General features: G+C 55.6%; 1 long non-coding RNA gene across 2 annotated transcripts; it reads left to right on the top strand.

Moving 5' to 3' along the window:
* Window positions 1-12,569: 12,569 nt before the first annotated feature.
* LOC131492214 (uncharacterized) lies at window positions 12,570-21,820 on the top strand. 2 transcript variants are annotated; one of them, XR_009251937.1, is made up of 5 exons: window positions 12,570-12,635; window positions 18,370-18,457; window positions 19,383-19,814; window positions 20,893-21,131; window positions 21,530-21,820. It is a non-coding gene; the product is annotated as an uncharacterized LOC131492214 (long non-coding RNA). The 2 variants fall into 2 exon arrangements; XR_009251936.1 differs by lacking the exon at window positions 21,530-21,820 and adding an exon at window positions 21,261-21,397.
* Window positions 21,821-25,389: the final 3,569 nt, after the last annotated feature.

Here is a 25,389-nt window from a genome sequence, read left to right as displayed (position 1 = left end):
GGAGGGGCACAGAAAGAGAGGGAGAGAGGATCCCAAGCAGGCTCCCCGCGCGGCTCCGTCCCATGAACTGCGAGATCACGACCTGACCGGAAATCAAGATTCAGATGCTCAACCCGCCGAGCCCCCCAGGTGCCCCTTCTTCCCCACTTGAAAGACAGGAGCAGAGGAGCTTGCCAAGATGGCACAGGCATGCCTGGGTCAAGGATGGCAACGGGCCAGGTGGTGTGAGCTGGACGCCCACGCAGGTGTGTGCACCACCTCCCACAGTCCCCCAGCGAGACGTGACACGCCCAAGACCACCCAGTATGGCGCAGCTAGCCCTAGAGGGCCCCGAGCCCCAAAACAAAGTGAGCACCCACCGTGAGGGAGACACTGAGTTGTGGCCGCCCGTGTTTTGGAATGCCTTGTAGCCATTTACAGAGCAAGTGGGTGGCAGGCTGGCTGGCCTGGAGGGGCCCGCCCGGTACCATGGAGAGAGAGCAGTGACAAGTGGCTTCTTCCTGAGGCCCTGACCCACCCGTCTGTCCTGCCCATTTGTGCACTGGGTTCTCCCAGAGCAGGGTGGGGCTGACTCACTTGTCATCTCCAGGCATCTTTACCCAGCAAAGCCTTTGTCCTCAGCAGCCAGGGCAAAGGGGGCAGGGTCAGCGGTCACCCCCACCGTCAGTTCTTCCCTTCTGTCTCTGTCACAGACTCCTGATTTTTAGCTTAGCAAGTGGCCTCCCAGAATAGAAGCTGTGTTTCCCAGCCTCTCCTGCTGCTAGGTGTGCCTGTGTGGCTACATTCTAGCAGTGGAAGGGGACGTGCAACATCAGGGAAGAGACCTTAAACAGAGGGGTTTTATTATTTTTTTTTATTATTATTTTTTTATTTATTTTTGGGACAGAGAGAGACAGAGCATGAACGGGGGAGGGGCAGAGAGAGAGGGAGACACAGAATCGGAAGCAGGCTCCAGGCTCCCAGCCATCAGCCCAGAGCCTGACGCGGGGCTCAAACTCACGGACTGCGAGATCGTGACCTGGCTGAAGTCGGACGCTTAACCGACTGCGCCACCCAGGCGCCCCTATTTTTTATTTTTTTAATTTTATGTATTACTTCCTTTACTTTTTACTTCCTCTTTCCTGCTGGGTGGAATACAGTTGTAATGGCCAGAGTTCCAGCAGCCACACTGGCCCACGAGGAGAACTTGGGCCTGGGAGTCTTACACAGCAGAGCTAAAGACAGAAGAAGCCATGGGGAGCCTGGGTGACTCAGTCGGTTAAGCGTCCGACTTCGACTCAGGTCATGATCTCGCGGTTCGTGGCTTCAAGCCCCGCATCCGGCTCTGTGCTGAAAGCTCAGAGCCTGGAGCCTGTTTCAGATTCTGTGTCTCCCTCTCTCTCTCTGACCCTCCCCCGTTCACGCTCTGTCTCTCTCTGTCTCAAAAATAAATAAACGTTAAAAAAAAAAAAAAAAGAAGAAGCCTGTGTCCCCAGTGCTTGAAGTACAGGCCCTCCCTGGGCTGCCCACCTCAAGACTTCTTGAGTGTGAATAAGAAAAAAAAAATCTATCTTGTTTTGAGGGTTCCATAATTTGGGGGCAGGGGGCTTGTGATACAGTTGATCTGGACCCTGGTTTTTAAATATGTGTTATGCTTTTCATTAATAAATAGATTTTCCTTTTTTTTTTTTAAGTTTATTTATCTTGGGAGAGTGAGAGAGAGCGAGCGAGCAGGGGAGGGGCAGAGAGAGAGGGAGAGAGAATTCCAAGCAGCCGTCGGCACAGAGCCTGACAAGAAGGTCCATCTCACGAACCGTGAGATCGTGACCTGAGCCAAAGTCCAGAGTCAGATGCTTAACTGACTGAGCCACCCGGGCGCCCCTAGATTTTCTTCTTTAAACGAGAACATACAACAGGTTGAATTGCTTCCGCTTCCCCCTCCCCCCTCAATTCCATTTTGAAAATGTGTATCAGACCATGTCATTGGCCAGCTTAAGTCTCTCTGAAGTCTTCTTGAAAAAATCCTCACTCCTGGACCCTGAACACATGACCCCTGCATCCGCCCCTCCCTTCAGCCTCCCCAGTGCCCTTCTCTTTATTCCACGGACTCTGTACCTCAGGGCCTTTGCACTCTCCATTTTCCCTGTCTGAAGATCCTGTCCCTAGGCCTCCATGTTGGTGGCTCCTTCCTGTCACCTGATCACAGACCACCCTTCTGCAGTGGCCCCTGGCCCCCCTCACTCTAGCCCGGGGTCAGCTCCCGAAAGCACCATGCTTGCTTACGCGCACGCTGTCTGCCCCCTCCCTGTCGCAAAGCCCCAGGCACCACTCGCCCTCAGCCCACACCCTGTGCTGCCCAGGGCATGCCCTAGCCCTGTCTGCTTTGTCCAGCCTCCAGGCGTCTCTCATCCCGGCTAGCCCTGTCCAGCCCGTGCTCCGCAAACCACTAATGACAGAGCTGCTGGGCTCCAAATTCTCTGCCCTGACATTGACCGCTGACTCATACCAGGAAGCTAACGGGCCACAGGTGGTCGTGGGAGTGAGGGAGTGTGTCTGGAGCCCCGGCAGGGCAGGTGACCTGTGGTTTGGTGAAGAGACATTGCCGGCAGGTCAGGTCTAGGATGGGTTCCTCCTTCCTCTCCAAAGGTCAGCTGCTGACCCTGGCTGGTCTGGCGGACTGGGCTGAACCACAGGCCTAGAGGAGGCCCTCTGGGTGGGCAGTGGCTCCCGCTTAGTACACCAGGCCTGAGAGCTCTGCCCCTGGCGCAGGTGCTCAGAGAACAGGTGCTGAAGGCCCCGGGCACGCACGCACCCACCCACACCCACAGCCTCCCCGCTGAGGGCCAGAGGCTTCTCATTCTCCAGGTCTGGGGGTCGCCTCCTCTGGGAAGACTGAGGGCGGCCCTGATCCTGCCCCTCCCAGGGACACTCCCCACACGGAGGCTCACGGCAGCTTCCCGGATGCTTCCGGCCCCTGCCTTTGGGTCCACGGGTCTGGCCAGGAGCCCACGGGTTGTGGCCCAGTGGAGGCACTGCCACCAAGGGGCCGAGGACGGCCCTAGCAGGCGTTGCTGAGCCCCGGGCTGGGGGCTTGGTGCGTGCCCTGTCTCACTATGGGGTGCTGCACCCCTCTACCATGGGCAAACTGAGGCTCCCAGAGTGGAGACTTGAACTCAGTTCTCCCCAGCCCACCCCACCCACCCCAGACGGGTGCTGGGAGCTCCCTGGAGGCCGTGGTGGGGCGCATGGGGTGTCCAGCCACCTCAGACCCCAGACTGACAGCAGATTTGCTCTCCTCAGGGAGACCTCTGCAAATGCCCCAGGAGCTGCGGCGGGGGAGGGGCTTGTCCCCATCCCCCGTCCCTGCCCTGAGGCCCCCAGCCCTGCCTGACACCACGCAGCCCCCATCCGGAGGGATATCCTTGTCCTGCTTCTGATTCGACCAGCGTCAGAAACACTGAGGGCCTCGGCTTTCTGGCCCACGCCCAAGTCCCGGTGTGTGTGTGTGTGGGGGGGGGGGCTGTGCGGCTGGTCTGGGGACCCCAGGTGGAGCCCCGAGGTGGAGATTGAAGTCAAGTCATGGATCTGACCGAGGAGCATGGGAGAGGAGGGCCCCACACACGTGCTGTCACTCATTGCCCTTAGCACTGGGCACGTGTTCTCTGCTGTGGGAAAGCCAAGGCTGGTCAGTGCGGCGTGTTAGGAACGAGTCTGCGTCCGTCCGGGAAGGAAAGAGGCCGACAGAGGGTCTGTCCAGGTCCCAGGGCCGCCCGGCATGGTGTTCGTGCAGCCGGGTCCCCGAGGACCACCTGTCACCGGTCACGTCTTGTGGTTGCTGAGCAAACTGGGTCCGACAGACGGCGAGGCAGCCTTCCTCCTGATAAAGGGTCTGTCACCGCTCAGCAGGGCTCCGGGAGGACCTTTTCCTGAGAACAGCTGCCGGGTGGGTGGCCACACGGGAGCAGGATGCCCTCTGCCCTCTGGCCGCTGCCCACCTCTCTGACACTTGGTGGCCCGTGTCTGACCGTGTTGGGCTCAGCGGCCTCCTCCAGGTTCCCCTGGGTCTGCTGCTTTCCTTGTCTCCAGCCAAGGCTGAGCAGAGAGATTCTGCATTGATTCCACAGCTGCTCCTTCCTGAGGAGGGGTGCAGAGGTTTGGGGGTGAGGCAGGGAGGAGACGGGAGTGCCCGGGTGGCTGGGCGTGGGGGCCCCCAGTGCTCAGACCTCCAAGGCAGGCTCCAGAACCGGGACACGCACGTGACCTGCTGGCCTCTCCGTGGGGCCGACAGCCCGGCCGGCCCGCGGATGTCGTTTGTGCAGCAGAGGCCGCGGTCTGTGGGGTCGTTCCCCAAAGCGCCACGTCTCCCGTCCCCGGCTCTGATGGAGTGCGGGCGGGCAGCGGGCCAGGCCCCGGCAGGCCCGTTGCTGGGCAGAGCCCCGGGCAGCATGCAGCAGGCTCTCCGTGAGGGCATCTCACGAGCTAATGGAAACCCTTCCAGCACAAAGGGGCATTTATCGGAGTAGATGCCGTGTCTCCGCCAGAACTCGGGAGGACAGAAATAGCCTTTCACGGAGCGCCAGCAGGGCTGGGCTCTCCTGCTTGGAGGGTGTCGGTTTGCCGGTTCCTTCTCTGTGCAACCTGTTCATATTCATGGTGAGTTACTCACTCTGTCCTGGGCAGGGGACTCCTTGTTCCCTCTCTCCTGCTAGAACTGTTAGACTGGGTGGGGGAGGAGGGCTGGGAGAGGGAGGAGAGGGAGGGGAGGAAGGAGGAGAGGGTGGGGAGGAGGGGGGAGGAGGAGGGGGGCATGGGGAAGCGGGTGGGATGGTGGAGGGAGGGGGAGAGGGAGAGAGGGAGGGAAGGGAGGGAGAGAAAGAGGGAGAAGGAGGGAAGGGGCGGGGACTCTGGAGGGAGGGCAGGGAAAGGAGGAGGGGGGGTTGGGGAAGGGGGACAGATAGTGGAGGGAGAGGGAGGGCGGGAGGAGAGAGGGGGGAGGGATGCAGGGAGACGAGGAGGAAGGAAGAGAATGGAAACAGGGAAGTGGTTAAGTCAGGGTGCTTACCTCAGTGGTTCCCTATGAACTGACACCTCACCTGACCCTCAGTGAGACGATAGCAGGTGGCCTCACTCCAAGGAGAGACTTCTGTGTTTCTGGAAATGGCTCTCCTTCCAGCATGTATAGCTTTGCTTGTGCTGCTTCTTTTGCCTATAAATTCCCTCCGAAAAGACACCAGTAAGCAACTGTTAAGTTCCACTTGATACCTATAAATAATGTTTAAAATTTTAATGTGCTGAAACCAATGCTAGTAATGTTCTGAAGAGGTTAAGTAGTTTGGGTGCTAGTAACAGATCTAAAGCTCAAAGACTTAACTCATGCAGGATTTTCCTCTAAATGAAACAAGGCTGGAATTAGGAAATCCAAGGCTAGCACAACTCCTCCACTCTGTTATTGGGGATTTTTCTTCTCTGTCTTGCATAATGTGGAGTTTCCATCCTCAGAGTAGCCTCATGGCCCAAGATGGCTGCTGGAGATCCCACCATCCATGCAAGATGCAGGCAAAAGGGGGCTCATTTCCCGTTGTCTGTCTCCTCTTAAGGAGCTTTGCGGACGACTCAATAAATTGTGCGTACATTTCACTGGCGGCAGCTTGCTGCAGGGTGGGCTGAGCAAATTGCCCCCCAGAATAAAGCCTGAGCTCATGTCCTGAGGGACGTGGGTGGGTGATCTGCGTCATCTGCCGCAGGCGGGCAGACAGATGCAGTGGCCGACACCTTCTGGAAGGCAAACGGTCACAAACCTATCAGGGGACTGGAAAAGAATGTCCATTCTACTAGATTGCATGTGTCTGACTGTGTCTTTGGGAAACAACAAGTATATGCACGAGCACAGTCATCGTCCAGTGGTCACTGAACATGACGATCTGAAATAAATTTCTAACGGGGAAACACACGGACGTACCAGGTGACACCCTCGTGCTGAGAGAGCCCGTCCGTCACGGTAAACGTCACTGGTGAAGGACACCTAGTAACACAGAACAGTGCTCATAACATAACTTCAGAGAAAGGACAGAATATCGAAATATGCTTTGTCATGATCACAAGTTACCAGTGTCTGTTTGAGGCTGGAGATAGGCTGGCCTCAAGGGCAAGATTTTCTTTTTAAACATTGCAAGAGCTTGTTACACACACACACACACACACACACACACACACACGTACGTTCTTCCTTTTATTTTTTTAAATGTTTATTTTTGAGAGACACAGAGCATGAGCAGGGGAGTGGCAGAGAGAGAGGGAGACACAGAATCCGAAGCAGGCTCCAGGCTCCGAGCTGTCGGCACAGAGCCCGACGTGGGACTTGAACCCTATAACCACAAGATCATGACCTGGGCCAAGGTCAGACGTCCAACTGACTAAGCCACCCAGGCGTCCCACAAACATTCTTTATATAAAATGATTTACAACATTTATATAAAACATATAAACATTAAAATTTTATGCAAATGCTAAAATACAGTATAATCTAAATAATAGTTAATAAAATACATAAATAATAAACTAATTTTATTAGTTTAAACTAGTAATTAAGCAACATAATATTAGATAGAATTTAGAAAGGGAAGGTAAGAGGGGTGCCCGGCTGGCCCAGACGGTGGACCCTGCGACTCTTGACCTCGGAGTTGTATGTTCAAGCCCTGCTTGGGTGTAGAGATCACTTAAGTAAATACAATCTTTTAAAGAAAAGAAAGCAAAGGTAAGGGTAGAAGTGAGAATGACTCCCTGCTGTGGGAGCAGGGGCGTTTCCCAATGAGCGTCACCGGTGAGAGCCACTTTGGGGCCTCGTCGTGGGTGAGGGTCTTGCTTTTGCATCTGGGGCTCAGCCGCGGATGCTCTGGGTGACCCCCTCCCCGTGCATGACCTCCCCCCCGCTCCTGTTGGGGGTCCGGAGCCCCCAGACTGGCGAACAGGGCATATGCAAGCCCTCCTAATGCCCAGGCCTAGAGTCAGCCACTGAGGCTGCGGCCACGTCCGCTGACCACAGTAAGTGAGAGGGCCGATCCCCAGATCAGCGTGGCGGGAGAGGGAGCTCCACCCCGTGGGAGGGAACGCGTGGTCACGTCTACTGTAATTGAAACCACCCCAGACGTGCAGCCTTTCACACCTTTCCTATGCTTTTACATAAAGACATGATCTTTACAGAACAGAATCATTCTACTTATGTTATATGTCACTTAATTATGTGTTAGGAACACATCTTTCCGCATAGTAAAAATTCTATTTTGTGGTCATATCGTAACTTACTCATGAACTTTTATGTTTTCCTTTTGCAATGGCCACCCTCTCGTACACCTAAGTCTTTGCACATCTTTATGACTTTTTAAAGAACACATTTAAAAAATTGTTTTTTAATTTTTTTTTTTTGAGAGAGAGAGAGAGAGAGGAAGGGGCAGAGAGAGAGGGAGACACAGAATCCAAAGCAGGCTCCAGGCTCCGAGCCGCCAGCACAGAGCCCGACGTGGGGCTCGAACCCACGGACCGTGAGATCACGACCTGAGCCGAAGTCGGATGCTTAACCGACCAACCCACCTAGGTGCCCCCCTGATTACTGCTTTTTAAGCCACTAACTCTTAGGGCCATCTGTCTCACAGCGATACTAAAACTGTATTTGGGTCCGGAGGCCAAGCTGCTCTGTGGTGTCAGATAACCCCCAGCATCTGGGAGGCCGGCCCAGTAGGATTTGTGTCGCACTCAGCACGTGTGATGTGCTTGTCACGGAGGGACCCAGCATATTCCACCCTAATGCCAGGTCACCTCCTGTCCCTTCCAGTGGTGAGAATAGTCGCACCTACGTGGCTAAGAGCATAATGGTATAAACTCACCATTGTCTCCGCCTCTGTGAATCACAAGAAACCTGGATGGCCACTACTTATTTTTAAAAAATAACCTCAGAGCCGAAGACATATTGAAACCATGATTCACAGCTTTTTACTTCCTATAGAATATCGAAAACCTTTTTTTGAAAAACAAGCCTGAATGTGTCCAAACTTCCATAGTTGCTAGAAGACAACCATAAACACAGCTGCTTGTCTGCACGGCTGTGTGGTGATTATACATCCAGGCCTTCACTATAGTCCTAGATCCTGACCCCAATTGTGCTGTCTGTTCTAAGGACATATCCTTTAACATGGCTAACGTGTGTTCAGTTCATTGCGGCGTTGTCTGAAGGAACAAAGAATTGTAGGCAACGTAGCAGATGCCAGGGGAGGCCCTGGGTGGTGGCCTGTCTGGAGTGGTCTGTCTGGGGTGGCCCATCCGGGGTGGCCTGTCCAGGGTGTTTCATCTGGGGTGGCATGTCTGGGGTGGCCCGTCCAGGTGGCCTGTCTGGGGTGGCCTGTCCGGGAGGCCTGGGTGGTGGTCTGTCCGGGATGGCCTATCTGGGAAGCCCAGGGGGTGGCCCATCTGGGGTGGCCTATCTGGGGTGGCCTGTCTGGGGTGGCCCGTCTGGGGTGGGCTGTCCGGGGTGGCCTGTCCGGGAGGCCCAGGGGGTGGCCTATCTGGGGTGGCCCGTCCGGGGTGGCCTATCCGGGAAGCCCAGGGGGTGGCCCATCTGGGGTGGCCTATTTGGGGTGGCCTGTCTGGGGTGGCCTGTCCAGGAGGCCCAGGGGGTGGCCCGTCTGGGGTGGCCCATCTGGGGTGGGCTGTCTGGGGTGGCCTGTCTGGGAGGCCCAGGGGGTGGCCTGTCTGGGGTGGCCTGTCCGGGAGGCCCAGGGAGTAGCCCATCTGGGGTGGCCTATCTGGGGTGGCCTGTCCGGGGTGGCCTGTCCAGGAGGCCCAGGGGGTGGCCCGTCTGGGGTGGCCTGTCCGGGAGGCCTGGGTGGTGGCCCGTCCGGGGTGGCCTATCTGGGAAGCCGGGGGGGTGGCCCATCTGGGGTGGCCTATCTGGGGTGGGCTGTCCGGGGTGGCCTGTCCGGGAGGCCCAGGAGGTGGCCCATCTGGGGTGGCCCGTCTGGGGTGGGCTGTCCGGGGTGGCCTGTCTGGGAGGCCCAGGGGGTGGCCTGTCTGGGGTGGCCTATCTGGGAAGCCCAGGGGGTGGCCCATCTGGGGTGGCCTATCTGGGGTGGCCCGTCCAGGTGGTCCATCCGGGGAGGCCCGTGGTGCAGCCACAGCACACAGCGTGCCCAGGGCGGCCCCTCACAGCAGACGCCGTGGTGCTGGGAGAAAGGCCACGGGTGAGATCACTGCAGGGAGGTGAATGGTGACACAGAGATGCTGAGATGCTGAGGTTTCCTCTGGGGGGCGGGATGGGGTCTTCCTCTCTCTACCTTTGCTGGCTGGCAAGCTCTCTCCAGTGGGCACGTGGCGGCTTTGTAGGCCTGCGGGCCTCGTCCCGTGTCTGTCACAGACGGTTCTTCGTGTACCCTCCCACTATCCCATAAGCAGACGAAAACGTAAAACAAGAGACTTAAAAGGTGATGCTGGTGCTTTTGATCCCTAATCAAAGGCATGTCTATTGGCTTCACTGTCCCCAGCCGGTGACATCTTCCCAGCATTTGAAGCTTCCCCTGGAGTGGGTGCAGGTGGGAACACGGGCCAGGCAGGAGTGGGGATGTTTTGGAGAGCACCAGGAGTCGGGTCCTGTGTCCCCCGGCTCCTGGGAGCTGCCCACTCAGCCCAAAACCAGACCTCCCCCTAAGGCTGGGGACATCCCCCACCTCACTGGCCCTGGATGCTCATGTGGCCTCAGGCCATTGTTTACTTCTCTGAACCTTATAGGGGAGACCCCATGATGGAGCCCTGTCCCTGAGCCTGGGTGCTGAGGAGTGCTGACCTGTGACCCTGGTGGCTGGCGTCCTGGAGTAGGAGGGGCCAGCCTGCACGTAGCCCCCACAACAAGCCAGGATGTAGATGCCGTTATCCCATTTTACAGACGAGGAAACTGAGGCCCAGAGGTGGTACAGCGGGCGGGTGGAGGGGAGGGCTTGAGACCCTAGAGGCCCCCAGAGTGTTCTCACGTGGTGGCTGTGAGCGGGTGGGGGTCCCCAGCTCCACACTGGTGCGGGCCGTGCTCACAGGACGGGAATCAGGGCCACCATCAGAGCTCAGACTTCAGACCAGCCCGGGGGGAAGTCGGGGTGGCCAGAGTCACTGTGCCGGGTGGGGCCGGGAGCTGCACTGGTAGCTCCCAGGGAGGAGACGACAGGGTGGCTGACATGCCCTGGAAAGACCGAGGGCCAGGGAGGGCCATGGGTGTCAGCAGGGGGAGCTGTCTGACAGTGGCCAGGCTGTGGTGTGCCCAACGTCCCCCGAGGCGCTTGGCCTTGGCTCGGGGCCCGTGGGAACCTGGGGCGGGTCCGGAGGCCGGAGACCTGAGACGGACAGTCGTCGGGGGAGCCGGAAGCTGCAGCCTGATCACCGTGGACTCTGGGCCAGGGTCCACACGTGACGGTCCGTCTGGCTCCACGGGTCGGAGGGAGGCTGTGGGGCGCTGTACTCAGGGTCTTGGCCGGTAAGCTGTCCTTCCAACGTGGAGCCACTTCCCATCCACCACCGCCTGGCAGCGAGGGGACACGAGATTGCTGCCTCACCCCACGGCCGTGTTCGCTGTCACAGACACTTAGGACACAGGAAAGATTCAGAAGAGAAGAGGGGAGGAGAAAGATGGAAACAAGGGGGGATGGGGACAGAGAGACAGAGAGAGACAGGGAGAGACAGATAAGGATAGAGACAGAGAAGGAGAGACAGGGAGAGAGAAAGATGAAGAGAGACAGAGAGGGAAAAAGATGAGAAAGAGACAGAGGGAGGGGGGAAAGGGGGGCAGCTGAGACACCCCTGTTCCCCCTCACTGTGTGAGTCGTTGCCCTTTGACGCCTCCACGCACCTGCTCTGAGCCTCCAGAGAGCGGGCATGATGACTGGCCTGGGGGGTGGTGTTGTGTAACAGGGTTCTGACCCAGCAACACGGGGAGCTCCTGCAGGTGGTCCTGTGTCAGGTTTCCTTGACCCGGGGCTCACCTCTCCCCTGTGGCCACTGGCCCCGGTGCCCAGCTCCCCCACTCGGGCGCCAGCTCCCCCTTCGGCACCGTGCACACTGCCACCGAGGCCGGCGAGGCAGAGTCACCAGCCTCAGTGGGGCCAGGTGGGGTCTTCGAGGCCACCCCGGGCGAGGGACAGGAAGCCACCAACACGAGGTCTGCTTGCACTGCCCGCCCTCACCCTGGGTGTCTAAAACACATCCACGGAGGACCTCAGAAGCTCCTTCTCTTTAAAAGCTTCCAGTCATGTTTGAAAATGGCAGTGTTTATTTCTCTGCCATTCTAACGCTTTCCAGAAATTGCTTAAAACACATGTTCTGATAGAATGGTTGTGGGTGACCTTTGTCTTCCTTCCCTCTACACTGGGCTCCTGGCCCAGCCCAGCCAGGGGTGGAGGGGGCACCTGACTCCTGGCAGACGGGCCCCAGGGGCAGCACGAGCCTGTGGTCACACAGACGACAGGCAGGGAGATGCTCGCCCTCACCCCGCAACGTCAGGGAAGTAGTGAAGGCAGCATCACAAGTGCTGGGCTTGCAACCGTGTCCTCCCCCGCTGGCCTGCAGCCTGACGGTGGCCAGAGAACTCATGGCACAAACCAGATTCTCAGATCCCATCACTAGATCAGACCTGGGCAGCTGCTCTCTCCTTCACAGACTTGATTTTTCTGGAAAGTGGCTCGGGATATTCTTGGCCTTCTCCACAGGGTTCTTGCCTCATGGTCAAAGCGCAGCTGCCACAGCTCCAGGCATCACGTCTGTGTGCAGGCCAGGAGAAACAGGGAGGAGCCACTAGCCATATGTACTCCCATTTTTCCTGAAAGCAAAAGCCCTGAATGTCCCAGCAGATGGCTTTCTAGCCCCCAGGGCCACTCCTCACTTAGACAGAGGCTGGGAAATGCGGTACAGAATCCACCCAGTCTTGACCCATCGCCTGGGCTGAATATGTTGTCCCTGGAGCAGACACTTCCACTGCATATCCATGCTTTCTCTCCTGACTTTTAGTAACAGAACCTCCTCCATTTTACCTGGATTACCCCCAATAAAGACCCATTTCCTTTGCAGTGTAAACAGTAGCAGGAAAGGGCACAAGCTGGAGTCAGGAGGCCCCACCAGTGGGGGTCGGTCGCAGACCCCACGGGAAGAGGCCGCCAGCAGCTCCGCCAATGAGAAGCCACCACACTCCCGGTGTCCTCCAATGGACGTTGAGTTCATAACGACCTTCCCAAGCCACCTCTTCTCTCCTTAAAAAAGCGCACCTGTCCCCTGTTGCCCAGACTCGCCTACAGTTTTGCCGCCGCGTGTCGTCCTGGGTTCAATTCTCTTTTCTTTCCGAATCAGCCCTTGTTTTGCTGGTAAAGTAACCAGCGTTTTTACTTGCAAGGTTGACAATGGCAGGCGTGCCCACGTGACCCCCCTTCTTCCCCCCCCCCCCCCCCCCCCCTTGCTGGCTAGATGGGAGCTGGCGGAGCCTCCGGGAGGCCTGGACGCAGGCCCGGCCGTCTGCCCGTCTGCCCTGCAGCAGAGGGGACGCCACCCGAAGGCCATCCCCGACCTGCCCAAGGGGACGCCACCCCAAGGCCATCCCCGACCTGCCCAAGGTCTTCAGCGTCTCCTCTGGCAAGACGGTGAGTCCCTCGCCAGGCCGGGCCCGGCCCCGGGGCCTGCCTCTCAGGGCTCCGGCTTGGGACGTGACCCCCGGGGACCGGGCTGGACGGGGCGGGACGGGCCCCCGGATGTCAGCGTTCGGTTGTGACTCGTACAACTGGAGAAGTGTATACACGGACAATCGGGAATAGTGGCGTCCCCGGAAAGCTCCGCCGGGCCCTTTGCAGGCACGGCCTGTCCCCTTCCCGCCGAGGAGGCCACCGTGGTTCGGCTCGTTTCGCCTGTTCTGGAATCACAAGGAAGTGAATGTCTATTATGTATCCGGCGTCTTTCGCTCACAAAACGTTTCCTTGGTGGTGTTGGTGGGTCGGGAGCTCGTCCCTTGTCTCCCGGGCTGGACTGGAGGGCCGTGCGGGCCCCAAGGCGCCGGTGGGGAGCGGTTCCGAATGAAGCTGTGGCCACGCCCAGGTAAACACACTGTCACCTCCCTGGGCGGACAGTGGAATTTCTGGGAAGTGCGTGCTCAGCGTGCAAGACACTGCCCTTCGAAGCACCCCCAACGCTGGCTGCTTGGTGCAGGTGTTCGGGCTCTCCGATGGGTGTGCAGGGCTGTCTCATTGAGGGGCAGAGATCAGTGGCAGTTTGAGGTGCCCAGTAGCCACTTGTGCATCTTTTCCGTTGAGGTGTCTATTCAAGTCTGTGGCTCATTTTAAAATTGGGGTTATTCATTGCTTTAGCCTTGGTTTTTAAAGGCCTTCTTGGGGCGCCTGAGTGGCTCAGTCGGCTAAGCGTGGGACTCTTGATTTCAGCTCAGGTCATGATGTCACATTTGGTGAGTTCAAGCCCCAAGTCGGGCTCTGTCATGACAGCGCTGATCCTGCTTGGGATTCCCTGTCTCCCTCTCTCTATGCCCCTCCCCTGCTTGCTTTGTCTCTCCCTCTCTTTCAAAATAAAACGTTAAAAAGTTTTAAAGTCATTCTTTACATATTATACATACATATCTGTTGATCTGAAAAATAAAAGTTACTTGCCAGCAAAAAAAAAAAAAAAATGGATTTATTCGGGAATAGCAGAGAGTTGCAATCTGGGACCACCAAACTATGGTAAAACCACCGCCCGTCCAACAAGCAAAACAGAGAAACATTTTACGGGGAAGGTGTAGGAAGTTGGGAGGGGCTGTTTTGAAGAAAAGTCCGTTGGAGGAAAGCGGGAGTTCTGGGTGGTGACGTTTCTCGCTGGTGACCTGCAGGAGTGGTTGTTTCTTGCAGGAGACGCGGGGAACAGCCTCCCTGTCCTGGGGCCTGTAACCGAGGGTTCTCTCCAGCTGAGATGTGGGTCCGTCTGGAAGGGACACCGGGGGACGCGGAGGGGTGTGCTGGGAGAGCTCCCCCTGCTGGCCGCCTTGCTCCACGTCAGTGAGGTGTCCTTTTGTTAATTTTCACGTTTCCCCCTTTTGATCAAGATTTTTTTTCTGATCACTGATCAGGTTTTCCAAATTCAGTGACCTTTGTCCCTTGGCTCCAGGAAGGCCCTTTTCTGGGTGTCATATCCCACGTTGGAGGGAAATTGTACAGATTGGAAACCTACTGAGGCAATTTGGGTAACAAGGTGGGTCAGGAGGGAGAAACTCTGGGCGCCTCCCTTCTGTTGTCCACATTTGTGAAGGTTATCAGCGCTGGAGATCATCCCCTTATTGTATGTCATTTTTACACAGGTGTGATGGGCAACAAAATCGAAATAATTATACAAAACAAAAGTAGTTACATGACAATTCCAAATGGTCCTAAACCAGGACTCCCGGGTGTGAGAGTAGCCAACTGAAATATCAATTGGCACTCATTCCGACTTAGGGCAGAAGATTCTCATGAAGGCCAAGCCAGAGTCGCGTATACCTCCTGGAAGCTTCTGCCTGAAGCTACTGTGAAGGCTGACTAGTGATCACTGCCAGCACGCATTGAAAGGATTAACCGAGTGCATCTGGGAGGATACGGTGCAGGTGTAAATGTGAAACCATAGCTGATGAACACAACTTCTAAGACGTTCTAAAGCAGTGTTGTTGGGGCGCCTGGGTGGCTCAGTTGGTTAAGTGTCCGGCTTCGGCTCAGGTCATGATCTTGCGGTCCGTGGGTTCAAGCCCTGCATCGGGCTCTGTGCTGACAGCTCAGAGCCTGGAGCCTGCTTCAGATTCTGTGTCTCCCTCTTTCTCTGACCTTCCCCTGTTCGTGCTCTCTCTCTCTGTCTCAAAAATAAATAAATGTTAAAGAAAATAAAGCAGTGTTGTTATCTCAGAAGAGCTGCTTTGAACCAAATCTGCTATTGGGTAATACAGCCATGGTCAGAGACCATGAATTTGGATAAAAGTTCAAAGTCAGTTAATAGTTCAGATGAAAGAAGACTTTTGTGAATTCTGAACCTTCAAACCCGTTGAAGAGAACAAGTGAAAATTAACTTGCCCCAGGATCCTCATGAGGCTGTTTCTGCAGAGCCACAATCAAGAGAAGAGGTTCCAGCCCTTGCGAAAGGGCTTGGAAGAAGCAGACAGGGACACTGTCTTCCTACAAAAGAGAGAAGCAACTGTGAGAAGAAGGTCCACTGGCCTGGTCCAGACCTCATGGGAAAACTTGGCCAGATGTCGTCGGCTTCAGTTCCAGGAAGCCCGTACCTTCAGGCCACACCAGATGGCGGGCAGGGCCAGTCAGGCGTCGTCTTTGCACGTGTCCCGTGGATCCTAGAGTCTGTTCCCTGGACTGTGGCCGCACTTGCCGGCGAGGTTGAAGAGAGTCTTTCTGGAGGCATCTTTCCCGACAGACGAAGTCTCTGGGTTGCCAGGGGTGATGCAGGACGGCGTGTGCCGGGAGCACGCCTCGCAAAGCTTGCTGTACCAAACCGTGGTTGTTTTTATAGGAGCAGCGAGCCTTGACGCTACGGAAGGGACCTCCCTTTACGGACTGTGGGTCGAGGAGGCGGGGCCAAGTGGGCCGGACGTCCTGTGACTGTCTCAAAGCGTGAGGGTCCAGGAGTTCCCCGGAGAATGGACCTGAGATTTAGAAGGACCAGTGGCAGTCTCCACAAGTTTTTCCAGCTGAGACTTCACGATGCCGCGAGTGAGTGTGACAACTCTGAGGACTGAGCGTGGCGTGTGCACAGCGCAAGTGTGGTAACATCACACGGCCGAACAGTGCACGCCTAACTAACAAAGCACCTGAATGGTTAAATGCATTCCCTGACCACCATGAAGTGTTAGAGGGGCCCCCAGGTGGGAATAATCTTTAACAGAATTTTAGCCACAGCAGAAGCAGTGGCCTGTCTGCAAGGGGAAGGTTTGGCCCAGTGACAAAACATACAGACCACGACAAGAACATATTTCTTTCCCTGAGGTAGGGAAGCCGTATGAGATCCATTTGCCAAGCCTCGAATGATCTGTTGGACAGTTCAGTCTGGGAGACGTGCGGTTTTCCCTGGATTATACCTTGGATGTGGGACGAGCGAAGTAGGCACTTTCTATGGGTTCTGCGAGTTTCAGCTGAAGGTTTTGCCCATGAGGAGAGTGGTAGCTGATCTAACAGGGACAAATGATCAGTGTCTTTGGACTTAGCTCCAGTTAGCTCGGAGAAGGAGCAAATAGGAGACGTTGAAGGGTCATTTGACTTACCGATTTGGCTACTTTGATTGCTGCTGTCAAATTCTAGGATTATGTCCCCCTTTGGGGAGGAAGGAGTCGCAGCATGAAATTTTTCTAAGACACCTCAGCCCAATAAGTGAATGGGCAGAGGAAGTAAGGAGAAAAGGGCGTGTGTCTCTCGGAGGGCCCAGACGGAGGGAGTGGGTTCAGGGACGGAACCTGCTGAGGTTTATTGGAGACCCCGCTCCGTGAGCTGTTCCAGTGCTCCGAGGGGAGGGCTGCTTGGTGGTGGCGGGTGGAGCACCGAGAGTCCAGACGGGCAGAGATTCACTCCCAGTCTGGAGAGTGGTTCCTCCAGGTCGATGAAGAGGGGGGATTGGGAAACGCCAGGAATTCCGTGGACCCCCCCCCCCTTCCCTGGGAATGAGGAGGATATTGGAATAGGTTGGCTAGAGGGTTGAAGGTGCCTGGATCACTCCAGTTGGTAACGGTCTTTCCGCAGTGTCCTGGCCCTTTGCAGTAAGAGCAGAAACCATGAGGTTTTGGTTTTGTTTCGGGGCCTCCATTCGCTGGAGCTGAAAACTGAGAATTTTCGCAGTCTTTGTTTTGGAGGACTCATCTAGGAGTCGGGCAAGCTTGTTTGTCAACTAAGTCTGGGGCAAACATCATTTCCCATTCCATCCTGGTCCTTTTAGCTAAAAGAGAAAGATCCCGGTTTGACCCTTTAATAAACATAGGGTTACATGCTGCCTGGTTGGATTCAATGTCTTGAGGAAGATCAAGGTGATTTGGAGTCGGGAGCATAACGTCACGAATTGACTTGTTGGATCACTAGTTATACGTTGAAACTAGGGTAACGTGTATCAACTCTGTTTCTATAACACAATCAGAGATTAAAATATTTTGACTGATATTCTCTCAAGTCATCATGCTGTCATAAACAAAATAGAAGTACAACAAATAAACTGGGAAAAAAACGCTGAGCCATATGACCGTTAAATTGTCAATATTTTTAGATATCAAATGCTATTTTAAGTCAATAATACAAAGCCAAATATTACGTGGAAAATATTGAAGGAAGAAATAAACAGATCATTCATGAAAGAATACCAAAGATTTACTGTATAAAGGTTATTTTATAGTAGAAATAAATAGTTCCGATAATGGCATCAACTCTGTTGTGTTATCTTAGACAACATGTATTTACTTTCTATGCCTCAATTTATTAATCTGTGAAATTAGGATTAAAATTAGTAACTACAAAGTTTTTGTGAGACTATATTAGATAAATATGTAAAGTACTCACCACAAAAAGTGCTCATTAATGTTGACTATAATTTATCATAATTTTACAAATTTTACCCCCCAAATAAACACATTTTTTAAATACCCATTGCGGGGCGCCTGGGTGGCTCAGTCGGTTAAGCGTCTGACTCTTGATCTCAGCTCAGGTCATAATCTCATGGTTTGTGCGTTCAAGCCCCACATCGGCCTCTGTGCTGACAGCATGGAGTCTGCTTGGGATGCTCTCTCCCTCTCTCTCTGCCCCTCCCCTGCTCGCACATGTGCTTTCTCTCTCTTTCAAAATAAGTAAATAAACTTAACAAATTGAAATACCCATTGCTTGGAAGGTTGTATGGAAATGTGCACTTATGTATTGCTTGTGGTTATGTAACTTTGGAAATTACACATATCTAAGAGTTAAATTTGGAAATTACACATCAGAATACTTCAGGTAGTATTGTTTACAATAGTATTAAAGTAGAAGCAACTGAGAGGTCCAAGGTGGGAAGTGAGTATTGACTAAAAAAAATTACAGTTGATTAATAAAATAAAATACTCTTCAACCTTTAAACTATAGAATATTATCTAATACTTTTAAATACTCATGTTCTTATTGACACTGTAGCTCACAAGGTAGCGTGTAAAAATATATATCCACATAAAAAAGAAAGTTTGTAGCCCACTGTGATGTCGATGAGCAGGTGCACCAGGATTTTGTTTGAGAGCCTGGAGTCTGTTCCACTCTGCGGGCTTGGGAAACCCTCCTGTAATTGCTTGGTGGGCATTTCCAGGGAGGGTTCTTGCATCTTGCCCGAAGTTAGGGGTCTGTTTCTCTAAATCCCCTTCAGGATGTTCCCTTCCAGATAATTGTATCTGGTGTTTGGCCCAGTCCTCCTCAGTAGCATGTGGCCTCACTGACGTAATCTGAAAAACCAGGTTGGTAAATTTAAAAGACTATCTAAATTCCCCAGCAGACCTATGGGATCCTCAGTCACTTTAGGAAACTCCTTGTGGCTCCTCATTCACCCTAAGTCCAGGGAGCATGAGAAACTTGGGGTTTATTTAGATCCTCAGAGGACTTGAGTTTAGAGGGGCAGGTTTTAGTACATATGGGGTTGGCGGCGGGGGGGGGTGGGGAGGCTCAGAGGAAAAGGGACATTGGTCGAGAGAGTCAGAATGGGGAAACTGAGGCACTGAGGGTGTAGGGGAGGTGGGGACTGCTAAGGGAAGGAACTTGATGGCACTAGAGGGGCCTGAGGATGAGGTGGGGATGGAAAAGATGGGGGGAAGGGCCTCAGGAGCCATTTTGACTTCTTTCTGTTGTTTGCCCGCCTCTGTCTACAGACTGTACTTTGCAGGGAGACAACTCGAGATTCCTGGTCACATTTTGCAGATTCAAAAGACCAAAGTGGCTCCCCACTGTTCTGACAACTTTAGAGCCGTGGTTTCCAATTCGGCAATGAGAAAGTCTGCTGGGACGTACGTTCCCCACAACAGACATTGAAGTTCTAAAATCTTTTGGTTAGGTTGGTCCGTTTAGTTAGAAATGCACGTGTGGGGGTGCCTGGGTGGCTCAGTCCGTTGAGTGTCCGACTTTGGCTCAGGTCATGATCTCGCGGTTCGTGAGTTTGAGCCCCAGGTCGGACTCTATGCTGACAGTGCAGACAGAGTCCGTTTTGGATCCTCTGTCCCCCTCTCGCTCTTTGCCCCTCCCCCACTCACTCTCTCAAAACTAAATACACAAAAAACCAAAGAAATGCACATGTGGAGGGGCCAGTTTTTACACGTAAGACTGGCGGGGCCCCAGGGTGGGGGAGGGTACCCTCAAAGCATTTGATCACCGGGCTTCCATTTCTTAAAGGTTTTCCTCCCGAGTGAAGAGAAAAATCCCTAAAGGGCACCATTTCCACAGGAACAGCCTGTTCCAGAAAAAATCCCGCCCAAAGCCAGCACATTTCCAGTTAGGAACAGCTTGTCTCCAAACAGGAGTCGGACCAGAAAGAAGACTTAAAACAGATCCCGACTAGGCCCCGGGGAGCTCAGAAGGCAGGAATCCCGGAGACACCACCCTCAAACCCCAGGGTCGTGGGGGATCAGGGAGGTCAGCCGGCCCTGCGGGCACCGCACCTGCTGGCTCTCCGGCCTTGGGCGGTTGAGCGCCTTCTCCGGGTCCAGCATCTCTGGCACCAGGGGGTGTTGACCATTGCCAGGTATTTTACCGGCAGAAATGGATTTATTTGGGAGGAACGGAGGACTGCAACCTGGGATTGCAAGCCACCGCAGAAACCGTGTGGTAGGGTTAGCGCAACAAATCAGAGAGAAGGGTGTTTTATGGAGAAAGACAACGTGCCCGCGAGTCTGCAAGTCCTCTGCGGAAAAGCAGGATTCCCGTGACCTCGGTCTCTCCTGGGGGAGGGGGGGTGACGGCGGTCTCTCCCTGGAGGGGGGGTGGGGGGGGGCACGGTCTCTCCCCATGGGGGGTGGCGACGGGGTCTCTGCCTCGGGCAGGGGGTGACAGTGGTCTGTCCCCGGGGGGGGGGTGTGACAGGGGGTCTCTCCCGGGGGGGGGGTGGGGGGGCGGGGGGCACGGTCTCTCCCCGTGGGGCGATGGGGTCTGTGCCTCGGGCAGGGGGTGACAGCGGTCTGTCCCCGGGGGGGGGGTGACAGGGGGTCTCTCCCTGGCGGGGGTGGGGTGGGGGGGGCGGGGGGCTCGGTCTCTCCCCGTGGGGGGGGGCGACGGGGTCTCTGCCTCGGGCAGGGGGTGGCAGTGGTCTGTCCCCGGGGGGGGGGGGGGGGGGTAACAGGGGGTCTCTCCCTGGCGTGGGGGGGGCGGGGGGCACGGTCTCTCCCCGTGGGGGGGGGGGCAACGGGGTCTCTGCCTCGGGCAGGGGGTGGCAGTGGTCTGTCCCTGGCGGGGGGGGGGGGGGCGGGGCGGGGGGCACGGTCTCTCCCCGTGGGGGGTGGGGGCGACGGGGTCTCTGCCTCGGGCAGGGGGTGGCAGTGGTCTGTCCCCGGGGGGGGGGGGTAACAGGGGGTCTCTCCCTGGCGTGGGGGGGGGGCGGGGGGCACGGTCTCTCCCCGTGGGGGGGGGCGACGGGGTCTCTGCCTCGGGCAGGGGGTGGCAGTGGTCTGTCCCCAGGGGAGGGGGGGGCGGTGACAGGGGGTCTCTCCCCAGGGGGGCGGTGATGGGGTCTTTCCCTGGCTGGGTTGCAGGGGCTGTCGGTTTCTCCCGGGAGCCGCACACCTTTCCCGGCACTGAGGGTCCTTCTGAACCCGGCGTGGGTGGTGGGCCTGGGGGCCACCTCCCGCCTCCCCACTCCCCTCTGTGAGTTTCCCTTCATTAACTTTCACGTGTCCTTTTTCGGACGCAGGCGCGGGTGCGTAGTTTTCCAAGTCCGCGCCTTGTCCGTTGTTTTCTTGACGGGGTCTTTGGATGAGCAGGCGGTTTCACGAAAGTGCAACGTAACCGCTTTTATGATCATCGCTTTTGGCATCTCGTCCGGGGGCCTCTGCCCGAGGTCGCTGAGGTCGGCTCACCGTCTCCGGGCTCCGGACACCCTTCGGTACCCGCCGTGGGCATGTTTCTCCTTCAGGAAGAGCCAGGTGTCAGGTTTGCCCAGCGCAGCGCCCAGGGGTGGGCGGTGCGGGGTGAGGACAACCCCGGTGCGCCGCCTCGTGCCCCTCGTGACCTTGTGGCCCTGCTGGCCTGGTGTAGTCTCCCTGTGGCCTCTTGGCTTAGGTTCCCCACACGAGGCCTCGGTGTGCGTCCCGATGCCCCGGCTCGCCCAGCGCCTGGCTGCCAGGCACGGCGCCCGCCCGGGGGCAGCCGCACACCAGCCTGGGGCTGGCGAAGCAGCGGACTTCCTGCGGTCCACCCCCCCCCCCCCCCCCCCCCGGGGAGACCCCGTGCCTCCAGGCTGGCCCTCCCTACGCCCCGGGGTTTCCTGCGGCCTCTACGTCCTCTGCGTGATTTCTCAGTTGTGGTACGGCTGCCCCCTAATGTCCCAGGCAGGACGCTGACTGACGCAGTCGCAGAGGTACTCTTCCAGAAGGTCTGTGACCAACGGCAACACGATGTATAGCTCATCTCTATCTGCATCCGTGGCTGTGTCTGTATCTAACCTAGCTGTGGAGACCTACCTGTTTCCTAAAAACATGGTAACCATCGGGGTGCCTGGGTGGCTCAGGCGGTTAAGCCTGGGACTCCAGCTCAGGTCATGAGCTTGTGGTCCGTGAGTTCGAGCCCCACGTTGGGCCCTGTGCGGACAGCTCAGAGCCTGGAGCCTGCTTTGGATTCTCTCTCTCTTTCAAAAATAAATGTAAAAAAAATTAAAAATAAACATAATTTTTTTTTTTAATTTTTGTTAGTATTTTGTGCATTCTTTGTTATGGTCACATAGTTATAAATGCTTCTGTTTAATCAAGCTTGTTAATTGTATTCTTAAAATTGCTGAGGGGCGCCTGGGTGGCGCAGTCGGTTGAGCGTCCGACTTCAGTCAGGTCACGATCTCGCGGTCAGTGAGTTCGAGCCCCGCGTCGGGCTCTGGGCTGACGGCTCGGAGCCTGGAGCCTGTTTCCGATTCTGTGTCTCCCTCTCTCTCTGCCCCTCCCCCGTTCATGCTCTGTCTCTCTCTGTCCCAAAAATAAATAAAAAACGTTTAAAAAAAAAAAATTGCTGAGTGTATACAGTTCAGTGGAATTAACTACACTCACATTGTTGTGCAACCATCCCCCCCATCCATCTCCAGAACTTTCTTCCTTTTTTTTAAGTTTACTTATTTGTTTTTGAGAGGGAGAGAGAGAGAGAGAGCACGAGCTGGAGAGGGGCAGAGAGAGGGGAGAGACAGAATCCCAAGCAGGCTCCTCGCTGTCAGCGCAGAGCCCCATGCGGGTCTTGAACTTATGAACTGTGATATCATGACCTGAGCAGAAACCAAGAGTCAGATGCTGAACGGCTGAGCTACCCAGCTGCCCCCAGAACTTCCCATCTTCCCACACAGAGACTATGACCTCATGAAGTATTCACATCCCCTCCCCGGCCCCCCGTGTCCACCACCCACATTCTGTCTCTGTGATTCGATGACTCCAGGGACCTCGCGTGGGTGGAGTCACACGGCGCGTGTCCTTCTGTGACGGGCTCACGGCACTCAGTATCACGTCCTCAAGGCGCATCCGTGAGGTAGCAGGCGTCAGGGTCTCTTTCCTCTTGCGGGCGAGTAATGTTCTTCGCACGGACGCACCACGTGTTGTTTATCCGTTCGTCCCCGTGGCCACTTGGGGCTCCTCCTCCTCGGCCGCTGGGGGTCATGGGGAACTGGGTGTTGGTGCGCACAACATGGTTTATTGATGACGTCTTTGGGGTCGATGAGGGTGATTGTGACGGGGTGTCGGCTTTGTGCTGAGCTGGGGGGGCCATGTGGGAAGGCTGGGGCAGAACCCCCAAAGCTCCCAGTGCCCGGGATTCAGAAGACAGACGAGCGGGCCTGGGCCCGGAGATGCTGTGCTGTGCTACCCACTGTGGGCCCAAGGGTGTGAGAGCTGTTCGCTCTTTCCCCCACAGCCTTGCCGCCTCTGTCACACCCACAGCGACACACTCACAGGAACATGCTCTCGTGAGCTCATGTACGTGTAATATGCTCACACACACGTTCACAATGCTCACACGATGACACTCTCACACGGTGACATGCTCACATGCACATGCTCACACACGCACCTGCTCACACGTGCACCTGCTCACACATGTATGTGCTCACACACGTACACGGTCACACACACATGCTCACACACATGTGCACACACGCACACGCTCACACACGAACATGCTCATGCGTGCACATGCTCACACAATGCACCTGCTCACACCTGTACATGCTCACACACAGTGATACACTCACACACAGGTACACAGATCACACATGCACATGCTCACACACATGTCCGTGCTTACACACATATACATGCTCACACACACATGCTCACACAGTGACATGTTCACACGCACACATGCTCACACACACATGCTCACACACGAACATGCTCACGCGTGCACCTGCTCACACAATGCACCTGCTCACACCTGTACATGCTCACACACACATGCTCACACACACATGCTCATGCGTGCACCTGCTCACACACATGTATGTGCTCACACACGTACATGGTCACACACACATGCACACACACGCACACCTCACACATGAACATGCTCATGCGTGCACATGCTCACACAATGCACCTGCTCACACCTGTACATGCTCACACACAGTGATACACTCACACACAGGTACACAGATCACACATGTACATGCTCATACAATGCTCTCACGTGCTTACACACATGTCCATGCTTACACACATGTACATGCTCACACACACATGCTCAGGCCGTGACATGCTCACACACACTGCTCACATGATTATACACTCACACAGAATTGTGTGCTCACATTCATGCACACGCTCACACACGCCGTCTCACCACACCCTCCTCCACTCGCAGCTGACCTTCACCTACTTTCACGAGCGTCCGGAACCCAGGGCTCTGGGCGAGGACTGAGACCCAGGCTGGCCGCCCCCGAGCTTCCCTGCTGGCGGCATGGCCGCTGGGGCCTCCCTGGGGATGCCGGGCCCCTGCTTCTGGGGCGGCCGTGGAGCATTTTCGGCTCTGGCTGCTTCTCTGGCACTCAGAGGACTTTCCTGCCACCCAAACAGCAGATGGCCAGGAAATGAAGACTCGCTCCAGTATCAACCGGGGGAAATCTAATTCAATTGGCAAAGTGTATGGTCAGAGAAGCATGTGGGTTGGCACATTTCATCTTGTTAGATGGTGTTGGCCTTCGGAGACCAAGGACGGACGACTGACAGCTGGTCCAGGGCTGGGGCTCTGGCGTGTGTGGTCTTCTCCGCAGCAGCCTCGCGCCCGGGTTTGCTTTCTACCCGACCCACTTACAGCTGAGTCTTCGTGTCTGATCCTCAGTGGGACACCGGTGACAGGCCGGGCACTGTGCTGCTACTTTGTATGCTGTCTTGCTCGGGGCTGAGTGTGACTGAGGGACACAAAGCCCAAAGTACCAGTAGCTTAAAGAAGAAAGACACTTCTATTTTTAAAATTTTTTTTAAAGTTTATTTATTTTGAGAGAGAGAGCGCACGCACGCACAGAGGAGGGGCATAGAGAGAGGGAGAGAGAGAAAATCCCAAGCAGGGTCCAGGCTGTCAGCACAGAGCCCAATGCGGGGCTCGATTCCACGAACCGTGAGATCATTATTTGAGCAGAAGCCAAGAGTTGGGCACTTAACCAACTAAGCCCCCCAGGCGCCTGGAAAGATGTTTCTTTCTTTAAAAAAAAATTTTTTTTAATGTTTATTTATTTTTGAAAGAGAGAGAGAGACAGAGAGTGAGGAAGGGAGAGAGAAAGAGGGAGATACAGAATCTGAAGCAGGCTCCAGGCTCTGAGCTGTCAACACAGAGCCTGACGTAGGGCTTGAACCCACGAACCGTGAGATCATGACCTGAGCCAAAGCCAGTCGTTTAACCAACTGAGCCAGCCAGGCGCCCTAAGACGTTCGTTTCTTATAACACAGAGGCTGCCCCGGGGCCTGCAGGACAGGGCTGGGGTGGTGGCCCTGTGCTGCCTGCAGCCCAGGTTCCTCCTACCTCCTACTCCTGGGCTCACAGGCCGTCTGGTCCCAGCACTGGCCCAGCATCTCTGGGGGTTTTCAGAAATGGAGATTCCAAGGCCCTGGGAGTGAGGCCAGGACCCCGTGTTTCGGTCTGCCCTTGGCGGTGCTGATGTCTGAGGCTCCCCGGCCTATCTGCGCCCATGGAAGCCCGCTGCCCACGCTTTCCTGCCTGCTGCTCCATG

The sequence above is a fragment of the Neofelis nebulosa genome, chromosome 12 (genome assembly GCF_028018385.1).
Source record: "Neofelis nebulosa isolate mNeoNeb1 chromosome 12, mNeoNeb1.pri, whole genome shotgun sequence".
NCBI classification, from domain to species: domain Eukaryota; kingdom Metazoa; phylum Chordata; class Mammalia; order Carnivora; family Felidae; genus Neofelis; species Neofelis nebulosa.
Note: the sequence above shows the minus strand (reverse complement) of the source record. Positions and strands in the feature narration are given on the sequence as shown.